This window comes from Poecilia latipinna, unplaced genomic scaffold (assembly GCF_001443285.1).
Source record: "Poecilia latipinna isolate Pla-1442-1.1 unplaced genomic scaffold, P_latipinna-1.0 Scaffold110, whole genome shotgun sequence".
Taxonomy (NCBI): Eukaryota; Metazoa; Chordata; class Actinopteri; order Cyprinodontiformes; family Poeciliidae; genus Poecilia; species Poecilia latipinna.
The window spans coordinates 487372-499692 of record NW_015112726.1 but is presented as its reverse complement, the minus strand read 5'-3'; the positions used below and the strand labels follow the sequence as shown (position 1 = coordinate 499692).

The window sequence follows — 12321 nt, the reverse complement described above, 5'->3', positions numbered from 1 at the left end:
GTCAAGCAGCTCGAATTGAAGCTAAATTACGTCAATCTCTTTTGTTTTTGGAAGTGATTGGGATAAAAGACTAGACATTGGATGAATTCTTAATGTGTACGGGAACTGCTGTTTCACAATTTGTTTTTGTGATGGAGAAACTGTGATTAGGCTGTCCCTTTAAACAGAAATGATCCATGGACACCCAACAGAACAAAGCTGCTGTGAGAATCTACACTCAAAACTATTTATTTTTCCCAGCATTAAAGGCACAAATAAGAACTTGCTATATAGTATGTTATCAATCACTATGGTGTATTCGTAATGTCAGTGTATTCTACTGTATTGTGTTTGTCACTGCTCTTATTCTTTCCTTAAGAAACATAAAAAAAATCCAGTTTATTTTGACATTTTTTGCAGCTGTTTATAGAACATACAGTATGTGGGTAAATTGACACTGATACCTTTAACTTACTGGGAAATGGTGACAAATGACTTCCCAAAGGAGTATCCCATTCCACGTCGGGGACCGCTCTATTGTTTACGGACACAGTCTGATTGAAAAAAAAAAAAAAAAAAAAAAAAATAAAAAAGGGAAAACAGTTTAATCTTTAAGTAACAAAACACAGCAGTGCACAACATAAATAGATGAGGTTAACAATGAACACTGAAAAAAAGAGGAAAAAAAAAATATTGGTTGAGCTCAATCTCAAACTCAATAAATATTTTTTTTCCAGGAGCAATTATTTGCTTTATGTCCAACACTGTGCTTTTCTGCCACTTTCTATAGCTGTTCTTAACTGGATTATGGTGAAATAGCATCTATGAAAAAATAATCTATGCAAGATAAGGGGAGGAAACTCAGTGGAGGTAAACTTTCTGTGTTTTGAATGGCAGCTTTTGTCACAGTTTTTGTGCTTTTTCTCCACCACAGTGAACTACAGCACATCAAATCTCTATGTGGGGTCCAAGCTAGTGCTGTCAGGCAATATTTTCTCAAAACTTTCTCCTCCTCCTCACAAGACAAATTCCCACTTAAGTTTAAATTTAATAGTTTAAATCTGTAATGAAGAATTTGTTATAACAACTGTCCTCTGGCCCTAAACACTGTGTTGTGCTTCAGGGCCTGTGTTATTGATTGCCTTTTGCTCACTTTTTTGGTTTTACACCTTTTTTTTTTAACATGTTTCTCACTTTTATACATTTAATTAGATATAATTTTAACAAATCCTGAACACAACTGAAAAGAAAATGCTCTTAAATACGTGTTCACATTATTGGTTAAGACAGAGCAGTCAAAACTTGCTTTGGGTCGAAATTGTCACGACAGTTGAAACGTGAGAAAGGAGAAAGAACTTAAAGGATCTGAAAACATTTTACATTAGATTACATTTACTCTCCTTACTTGATAGAAGTCAGTTTTCATTTTCCGTTTGCCAGTCGGATAACATCCACCATAAGCTCGCTTTGAGTCATCTTTTACGCATAACATATTCCTTTTTTTACTGTCTTTCTTGTGTGATGACTGTTTCCAATAACATCATTCACTTCCTTTTAGAAAATAACACTTTTTTTTTTTTTTTTTGCTAGAGCAATCAAGCTCTGATGCCCCTCATTTTCTCCTTGACATTTTGTGATGAATTCCCATCTGCAAAGCATTTCCAAATGCTTTGCCCAAGGAGGTGTAATTTAAACAATATCAGTCACTGTGCTGCTGCCAGAATAAGAATTATGGTCACATGGATGTCTCATCTGACGAGCAGCAGAGGACAGACTCAAATAACAAGAGCGCAATAATTCACTCACTGCTATTATCCACCTAATTATAACACAAGATCCAGCCATGTCGCTTTTCCTTCTTGGATTCAGAATAAATGAACAAATTGACCTCTTGTTATAGTCATGCTTCAAATGTGTACACGCCTACAATTGGTGTGGTGTGTAGTTTTCTGTTTGCCAGAGTGTACGTCCACAAAGCTGAAACACCCATTAGAAGGTCACCCAAAGTTGTCGTGCGCAGAGTAACCACACACTCAGTCATCAATTTTTTTGCAGGCAAACTATTATAATTATAGCACTATAACAAGTTTAATGAGAGCAATCAGCTCTGAATATCCGTGACTTCAAGGAAGCAGGGGTCTAAGTCAGTCACAGAGCGACTCCTTGGTCATGCTCTCTGGGTGTCAGGGTCTTGGCAGAGCTGCTCCCCAATGAATGCTACCTCCAAGTCGGCTGCTTAGTGGGGGTCCCTAATTAGATTCTCATGTGAATTTAATGGACTCACTGCTTTTGGTCCTGCAAGAGAGAGCAAAAATCTGGAGGGGGAAGGCCCTCCTCATGCAAAGTGGGTCTGTCTGTCTATCTATAAGATGATTTTTTACAGGGTGTGATTGCATGTACTTGAAATCAATAGATCATTAAGTTGCTTCATTAGTTTTTTTTTTTTAAATATGATTTTTAATAAAACCTAAAAATTCAAGTTCTGAACTAGCAACTTACTTCCTTAATAAAACACAAATAATCTTTTGGGTTTGACATGCCACCTCAAAAATATTTTTGGCTTCTATGTGATAACCGTCTTTAAAAACACACATTGCTCTTGTTACACAGACCTATTGCGAAGAGGTATTTTTCACAGTACATAAAGATTATTATTTCTCCAGCTGCATGTGTTTTGCAGTGAAAAATCTGATAAAATTACAACAAAACGGGCTCAGTCTTTTTTTTTTCCACATCCGGAGATGGGTTTCCAGGAAAAGCTGTTTGCAAACAGAATTCAGTGCAAGACTTGCAGGTCAACAAAACTAAGGAGGGTAACAGGAAGCATCATCAGTGACAATGCTGCACTTGACTTGTCCGTTTGAAAATTAGTTCACCAGGATACGTGATCTTAAATTTTACGTACATGTTTTTTTTTAATTTTTTTTTTTATTTTGCACATACTGATCACTCCTTCTGAGACACCATGAAACCATCATGCCTGTGGATGGAAAAGAGGCTGTTTAACTCAATCCCATTTCTGTCTTCTAAATCTCTCAGTGCTGTTCTAATGAGCACAGACATCTGGACCCATCTCACAATACGAGGCTGTGATGAATATGACCCCCGTGGTCAGGCCCTGCCCTAAACCCCACCAGGGCACATAAAGCAGTAGCGCAGGCCTGTTAAAACGCTGCGCTGGAACATAAATCGGTCCGAGCGCTTCTTAACTGTCCAATTTGCATGGCCCTTACACAAAGAGGCTAACGATGTTTTACAAGACAAACATGAACAAACACGAACACGCGGCGCCATGCGTGCAGGTAGGCTGATGGGCTTGAGTCTGTTTGTTCTACGAGGATATTTCACAGTTTGAATCTATTAAAGACGTTTGGCGGGACTCGTCCCCGAAAAGGTAAACAAAAGTTGCAGTAGACACAGAGCAGTCTGAAGGAAAGATGGAGGTTCTGAGAGGAAAAAATTTGAAAGTTAGAGAGAGAGAGAGAGAGAGAGAAATAGAGGAAACGGACCAGAAGCAAGACTGCCGATGGGAAAAGGCAAGATGAAGAGGGTGCTGAGATGGGAGTCTGGGTAGTTTTATCTAGTGGGCAGGCTGACGGTGGCGGCGGGATCTGTCTCTGTTAGCAAGAACAGAGACCTGTTATTAAAGCCATTTATCACTGGCTGAATATTCTCCCTTTAATAGGCGCTGTCGTTAATTACCCAACTTTGTCAAGACAGAGTGTCAAGGGCTCTCTGTTTTCTCACAGACAGGCTCACACAGGCACTCTGATGCATACTGAAGCTTGACCACGTCATCAGGCCAGGGGACTCATTTTTATAAGTGCAGGGGCCAAAACAAGGAATCCACACAGGCACACATCAGAGCAGGGTTTTTCATGCTTTTCAAAACATGATAAAATAATGCAGTCTTCAACAAAAGAGTTCAAATTACCTGATGAAGAACTGAAATACGTAGCTCTGCTTAATGAACAATAGGAAAGTCATATTATTAGTATTTTTATTTTATTTTCTGAGAGTTCTATTGTGTTTTTTTCTGTTTTTGTGTATTTTTTTACTTTATTTTTACTGTGGTTTATATATAAATATTATATTTATCTAACCTAATGGGCGGACAATCCAAAAATATATCAGAGCATAATGTCATGATGTTCCATCTTCTCAGTACAATTGTAAAATGCTGTATAAACATGCATGCAGAAGACAGAATAATTAATGTTTAACTATATTTTATACTAGCCATTATGATCTGGAGACAATATTACAAGACCGTGAGCACTTTTATTTTACATAAATTAAGGTTTTTAGGAATTTCTATAAGACAAAGTTAAGGTTAATATCAAATACTTAATGGAAATCTCAGCTTTAGATGGAGGAAAAAACCTATAGAGCATTTTTCAGTTCAACGACAAGCAGACTGCTCTTTAGAAGAACCAGGGAACTTTAATTTACGTTCAGTTGATTGTATCAGCTGCCCTGAGTAAAAGAAAAGTGTGTGGGGGGAAAAAGTCTCCTCCTTCTCCTCCTCCCCGTCTTCACTCCTAATTAGACGCTTTTGTTCTCCTTTTATAATTAGCCACTTAACTAGCAATAGAGCTGCGGCTGTAAAACATTTACAAAGATACTCGACAGGACACGCCAGCACCTTTTGTGTAGCAATTAGTTTCTCTTTGAGAGGAACAATGCACAACATCTGCTGGTCTTGTAGAGCTCAGTGAAAGAGGGAGGCAAACAGAGGCAGCAGTACGGATTGTACCACAACGACTTGCCACAAGGGCTGGGAAGTTTATAGTCTATAGAAAATGATCTGGAAATGGATAAAAAAAGAAAAAAAAAAGAAAAAGCAGGTCTGATGGATATGATGATAATAGAGTAAGAGAGGGATGTGTAATAAATTCCACATTTCATTGATTAAAAACTGGCGTGGCGTAAGCACAGATTCCCATGTGAACAATGCAGCAGAGTTTTAGCACGCGTCTCAGTACGGCTTCTTTTAGTACCCAGCCATTTACATTGTAGTTATTCAAAGACAGAAGCAATGAGAGGCAGCATGTCCACTGCTCCATTGATCCCTTTGGCCTGATTAGCTCACCAATGTGCTGTCAAGGCGAACTAATCAGATGCATTGATCATGGATTACTTTTTAACGCTTCAACAGGCAATATTATGATTTTTTTTTTTTTTTTTTTTTTTTTTTATCCAATTTGCAGGCCAGTTATCTTCTGGGATGCAATGCCAGACATTTGGGGATTTGTTTCCTATATGTCTCAAAGAATCCACGACTGCAATCTCTGGACTCACTTTTAAACTTTTTTAAAACATCGGTCCCACCGTCATGACTTCAATCAAATTCTTTATTTCTTTACATTTTCTCTGGATCGTTTTTACTGCAGCTTCATTTTGATTTGCAAGATTTATTTCATTTTCTGCTTGTTTTACCGTTTGTCCAGAAGAGGCTGCTGTGTTCACTGCAATTTACAGGGAGTGAAGGTTGAGGCCTGATTCTTATTCCAGCTTATATTTATTAAATAAATGAAGTAAGTTTGAAACGGAAGCTCAGTTTATATCTTTTCCTTGCAAGCACATCAAATCTCCAAATAAATATGAATTGGACAATCACATAATATTTCAATGCCTTATGTTAAATTTATCATTGCTGGCTTTTTGAGTCCTGCACAGAAACTGTACTCCTAGTAAAGAATCGGAATACGGTAATAATAATATAATTATGGTAATGTTTTTATTAATATTGTTCACTGTGCAATCTTTCCTCATTGAATACATGCTAATTGATTATAGATGTAGTGTTCCTCATTGACAGTAGGGGGCAGAATCCATTCATTGATTTGAGTGCCATTATGTGGAAGCCATGTAATTGTGTTGTGAGGCCTATTAACACACACTTACGCCCGTCTTTGGAGAGTGATGTTTAGCCTGTTGACTTAAATGTGTTTATCTTGTTTTAAAGAGCAGCGCTGACTGAACAATGCGTGACTTTTTAGGGAGATCTGAAGAAGAGAGAGTTCTTCAAAGTGAAATCTTTGCCCATTTGCTCCAAAATCAAAAAAAAAAGAAAAGAAAAGAAAAAAAAAAAACAAATCCTGTGAGAGAGTCTGAACAGCTGTTAGAGGTATGAGCTTCTCTCTGATACCTGCGTTCCCGTGATGCTGGAGATCAAACGCTTTGCTTAGCACAACATTCATTCCTGTCTGTCACACCCTCAGGCTAAACATCAGTAGTGTGCCTTAAAGCTCGCAAATGTTCTCATGACAAAGTTAAAATGTCTCGATTAATATCTGACAACTCGACTTTTCTTCCCCTCCTCCACACCGGTTCACATGTCTGCTTTGGGTGCTTATCCATCTGGTGATTTCTGCTGGATTCGTCCATCGCTATGGCGTTCCCGTGTTAGGACGGTGAAAAGACTCGGCCAGTGATGAGATCTCAAGATCTTGAGAGTTTCTTGCGTTTGCTGTGATGCAGAGTGTTATAAATGTACGTGTAAATCGCTTGTCATTCCGATTCTACTTTGCTGTCGACAAAGTTATTTGAAACTTTGTTATGTTCCAAAGTTCCACCACAAGAGTCATTTACATGAGCTGCTGAATAATTGACAGCCACAGAAAGGATAATGGCAAAAATGCTGAGCAACCTCGATGGTGTCCTCTTATGCCATGAACTCCCATCAGTCCCGTTTCTCCATCTTGACGCTTAATGTCTCATCCATCCATCAACTTTTAACCAGACCTCGTGGAAGATGGCGAGTGACTTAAAAGCCCGGCAAGTCAGACCTAATTAGCCAACGCCTAATCAGACAAACCCGAGTGCAAGGACACTAAGTGGATTGTAGGGAGCAGTTAAGATCTTCTCTGCTGTTGACCCGAGAGAGAGAAAAAAAGATACTAAGACCTTTGAACAGATGCGAAAACTGAATATGATGGGATCACAGCAAGCAGCAAATATAAATAAATAGATAAACAAACAACCTCTGCAAAGAATGCAAAATGACTTGCTGCTAACAAGACCTACACCTGTAAGATAAGGTATTAGAACATTTCCATTACTCTGTATTTTCCTTATAATAACAATGGTTTCTTTCAGAGGAAAGGTACACAGCCATAGGTTATACATTTTAATAAATTTAAGTTTAAGTTTATTAAAACTCACTGGTGGGAGCCAAAGGAACAATTAACATAGAAGGTAAAGGCTAGATGTAACACAACTGTGTTACTTCGCAAACTAGGAAACTTTGTCTCATGTGTAAATCAAGGTAAACAAATACCACATATGGGGTTCCTCAAGGCTTCGTTCATGAGTCACTTTTATTTTAATGTCAATTACTACATCTAACTCACACTATCCACCACAGAAACTACATACTATACTGATGCCAATAACTCAAAGCTTTATAAATGGGTCACAACATGACCTTAGTCCTCTACAGTCACTGAGTCAGTGTGTCCACGATATCTATTAGTGGATCAGCAAGAATTTCGTTTAGCTCAATGCTGAAAAGGTTTTGTTTTGGTCCCAGAAAAGGTAAGATTAGAGATGAGGATTCAACTAGACTAAAAGGAGCTAAAAACTGCACAGCATGCTAGAAACCGGTTGTTATAGACACAAATGTAATTATGCCTGTCAGCATACAGTTATCTGAGAAACATTAGTCAGAATGAAGGCTCTCTAATCAGGGAATCTTTTGTATTTAGCAGGTTAAAAGGTTTGATTATTGTAATTTCTAAGAAAATAACCACATTCTTGCCCATCATCGGGAAAATGAATCATATCACATGCATCCTTAAATCACTGCTCATTTTGACTTCCTGTTTCTTGAAAAGGATAAAAAAAAACCTCATTACTTGTCTATAAGGTAATGAATTGTGATGACCTATAATACATCTCAGTTGCTTGTGAGGTATGAACCATGTAGTCTTCTGAGGTCATTACAGAGCCCCGTTCATTCATTTAGTTTCTGTGGTCGTAGGCTCTGGAACTACTTCTGGATTTCCTACTGCATCCTAAGTACACAAAGCAGCGTAGTAGAAGGTCCTTCCTCCTAGCAGCTGTTAGACTTTACAATCATCTCCAACTTTCAACACACTCAATATGTGTTACAAGCATAAATAGGTTTACATCCAATCTGTTATCTGCAGTTTCACTAATTTTAATAACATTTCTGGTGGCATTGCAAATCTCTGTTTACACGGCTTTCATTTATTTATTTATTATTGTAAATAGTCTGTCGTCCTAATGCATAAATAAACATGCACTTTATGAGCATTTACTATTTCTGATAAATGCACATTATTTCTGTGCTATAATATTGTCCTTACTGTGTGGGATATTATTCTTAATTTTGTTTCTTTTATAAATTTATGATGCTTCTTTTCATCTTCATGTCTCGAAGCATCTGAATTTCTATAATGTTTCTATTATATTCTCTGTGCAGGAACTCTTTCAGTTCAGGACTGAAAACATAGTTTTTGTTACAGACTTCCCATGAAGCTAAAAAATCTATAAGACCATTTTTGTCATGTCTCTTTTTTTTTTTAGATTTACATTTTTAATTCTATCAGTGTCTTTCTTTTAATGTGGTGCTTTTTTTTCATTCTTTTAACACATTTCTTTTCTTGAACATATTCTTTTTTTATTTTTACTTATATTCCATATAACAAAAATAGAACAGAGTCCTTGTTCTTGTTGGTTTTTGCTGGGTAGAAACTATTCCCACATGAAGACACTGGGTTGGAGTACTAGTTACTGAGAAAATGATTTTCTGCAAACCCGAGACGGCAGGACACCAGACGGGAGGGACAAGACAGGAGGAGACAGAACAGCCGTGCAGCAACGTCTCTTCATTCTGTGAGTCTCTGCGCACTAAAATATTGAGTAGCTTTTGTTTTGCCTAGTTAAACATGCACTGATGTGACACAAACTGTGAACAAAGCCATTTCACACGCACGGGAACCCTCTTTTTGTATAATTTATGACGCGGCGACGAGTACAGCGATGCCTCACAGTTTGTTCTCAACATAAAACATCCAGTAAATACCTACTTTAAAAACATTTACCTCAGCAAATATAGCAAAGAAAAAAAAAAAACACTAATGACTGAAAACATTTAAACAAAAATTACCTGCTTCATCTCACTGAGGTGGCTGTCGTCTTCAGAGTGAAAGATGGCTTTGTTGTTTGGCTGCCTTTTTTTTTTGTGACACTCACTCTGTGAACAAAGAATTGATTGGATGAGTTCAAAAAAAGATGACTTCATTTATAACTTTTTTTTTCTTTTTTTGCGTCTACAGCAGGTTTTCTTGCTGAAAAGTTGCAATATAAGCATAACCTGAACCTCACTGATGCAAGTTCAGATGTTTTTGTTTTTTTTCCCCCCCCCAACATATAGGTCAGTGTTTGGTTCCCCACTGGACAATTTACCAGTCCCAGAATATAGTTTAGCTGTGTTTAGAACCAAAACTACTTCAAATAACCTCCCTTCATGACAGAAGGTTTAAAACTTTAAACTATCCACAGAAGCATTGTTTCTATCTCTAGAAACTTCTGGATTGAAGTTTAAATATTAAGCAAACAAACAAAAAAAAATAAAAAAATAAAAAAAATGAAAGAGTCAATCTCCATTTTACTGTAAGTTTTACTAGTTTATTTTACTAATCATGAACTGCCTGGTAATGGAAAGCACTGCATTTGATTACCACTTTAAAAGATAATGAAAAATTTTAAGCAGAAAACTGATCAAATGACAAAGAGATAATCTACAGAAAGATTGAAGACATAGGAAAGCTGGGTGAAGTGACAGAACAGGCATGATAATGCAGCACAGAGGGGGACTGGCTCAATCGAAAGAGTAACAAAAAGTTCTTCCTCTATCACACCTGGGCAAGGCACTTAAGGCCAAGACCCCTAGCAATCCGCTGTGTGTGTGTGTGTGTGTGTGTGTGTGTGTGTATATATTTTTTTTTTGCCTCAAGTGAAGATTCAGAGAATAAGTCTGAGTGCCTCAAGCCTAAAGAGCAAAATCCAACTACTTGACTATCCAAACCTGAAAACCACTGAGACTGGGACTCAGCAAAGATACAGTGATCCTCTTGTAGCATGAAATGCTATTCGCTGAGATCCAAACAATCTCGGTTGTGAGCATGAATTATACATCTCTCTGGAGATTTGCTCTCTGTGCTTTCCCCCCTTTTGTTCCCTTTGTCTTAAACTCTTCATAATATTTCAGCGACGATGTTTCTCTCGTAGCAGCGCAACGGCAGACAATTAAACTAATAAAAGTTAACACAATCAGTCAGCAGGAGATGTTTTAAATGATCTACTTCAAAAGACTCGTCAGAATGACTAAGCATGCCGACTGTAGAAAGCAATTTTATTCTTCTGTTACTCGCTCTTTGTGCGCTAAATCAGGGTTTTCTATTTGTGTGACTGCATGTGTAAATGCACACTTCTTTTCCTGGTTTATTTTAAAATAATTCATCTAGAAGAGTCAATACCTGAAATAATCTATGAGATGTTCAGGGCGAACTGCTCCAAGTCACTCCAGATGAATAAATTATTTCACACTCAACACGACAAACAAAATTTCTGCTGACATTCAACAAATACGCTTTCACAAGATGTGGAGGTATGCTTCGGCAAACCAACCTGCAAGTATATATCCTGTGTGTTCATGCGTGTGTGTGCGTGTGTGTGTGTGTTTACGTGTGCGGTCTGTCTCAGATAAAACAAACCGTACATACAACAGCCCAGGGACACTCCAACCATAATTGCGCAGGGTGGCATTTTAGAAACAGTCACACAACAGGGGTCAATTTCTCTTCAGGTCACTGAGAATGACATCATCAAACTACCATTAACTCTGCAAACAATCCTAGTCCTGCTACAGCTGTACTGACATTGGATTCCTTCAAAACAAACAGCCGTCCCCAGGCTTTGCCCTCAATCTAAAACCATAACCTCCGAGTGAATAACAGAAAAATCTCCATCTGGGTGGGACGAGGTGGAGGTGAGGACGGGAGAACTGAAAATGACAAACCACTTCCCCCCGCCCCAGCTCACCTCCAGACTTCCCTCCTCGATTATAAAACACATCCCAGCCAGTTTTCTTCTCAGCTTGAATCGCAACAGACACAAAGAAGAGTAAAACATAAAGAGCAAAGATTGATTCCTTACCGCTAAGTTGAATGTTTTCAGACGGACTATCTTACGTGATTAACCTGCGGCAGAGACTTTTTTTTTTTTTTTGCTCCACCTTGAGTTGACCTGTTAGAAACCTTTTTGTAGTAACACGCAGGCCTGGCTGCGGCCGGGCGAGCGCAGCAGGCCAAGGCGTGAGTTTGACACACGGGCATCAGGAAGGCGTCCAGATGCAGGGCGCTGTTTTTCTCTTATAATGGCTTCAACTCCTGCCGGTTAATAATTAATGCGCTCTATCCAACACAAAGTGGATGCCATGCAGAAAGCACTACATAGCTCACCATCTCACTGGCTATTTCCCATTGACAGGTGCAATGCACATGATGGCGGCGCTCGTGTTGCTCTGCTTTTATGTGGCCTAGCACTGTGTGCTCCTATTGTTTCAAGCGAAGGCAGCAAAGAACTGAAGTATATTTACAGGCCAGTGTAAAGGGTAAAGGTTTTTTAATTTCCCTTAAATACTGAACAAGAAGCTTTTACATGTCGTCTGTCGGTAATCATCCCAAGGAGACAGCTGTTTTTGACGGCTCTGCGTTAAAATGATCTTAAGCATAGATATTATCGACAGGTCCTGTTCGTACAGACACGCTACGCGATATAACCTTTTGTTGAGGCCGAAATGTTAATGAAAACGGGGGAAAAAATTGATCATAATGGGCGAAGCGACTGTTAACGATTCATCGAGCCTGTGTTGTTTTTCTGTCCTGTTTTTACAAGAAACAGTCTTATTTGGCAAGGAGGTGCAATAAAAGCACAAAAGCGTATTGGAGGTTATGGCAGGAGCAGTCACATGATCAATAATGTCCCGACCCTCCTCTCCTTGCCCCCTCCGCCGCTCTTCTTCCTTTCTCTCCTCACCACCTTTCCTCCCAATCAATTGCCTTCCCCAAGTAAATAGATCTGTCCCAATGCTCACTGCTCCCAGCTGGAACCTGATATTCCTTCTCTTCTCTTCATTGCCCCAGCCAAGTCACAGAGCGAAACCAGATATCTGACAGAACGCTGCTGCAAACTCTCCTCCAGAATGTATTGAAGTGCAAAGGCTAAAAAAAGCCCAGTGACATCATCTTTGTATTCTTCAGTATTATGTTTACTTTACTCTGACCTCTGAGAGAGCCACAGATGGGCAGC

The 12321-nt window shown here is 38.7% G+C and overlaps 1 long non-coding RNA gene across 3 annotated transcripts in view; it reads right to left on the bottom strand.

Annotated features, from left to right (window-relative positions):
- Nucleotides 1–12321, bottom strand: part of LOC106944715 (uncharacterized) — a 39903-nt gene that overhangs the window by 3252 nt on the left and 24330 nt on the right. For 2 of the 3 annotated variants that reach the window (XR_001424402.1, XR_001424404.1), the window contains exons 4-5: nucleotides 9116–9202; nucleotides 455–533 (exon numbers count right to left, since the gene is read on the bottom strand). This is a non-coding gene — a long non-coding RNA (uncharacterized LOC106944715). Of the gene's footprint in view, nucleotides 1–443; nucleotides 534–9115; nucleotides 9203–12321 lie in introns of all 3 variants that reach the window. The other variant, XR_001424403.1, reaches the window with a different exon arrangement.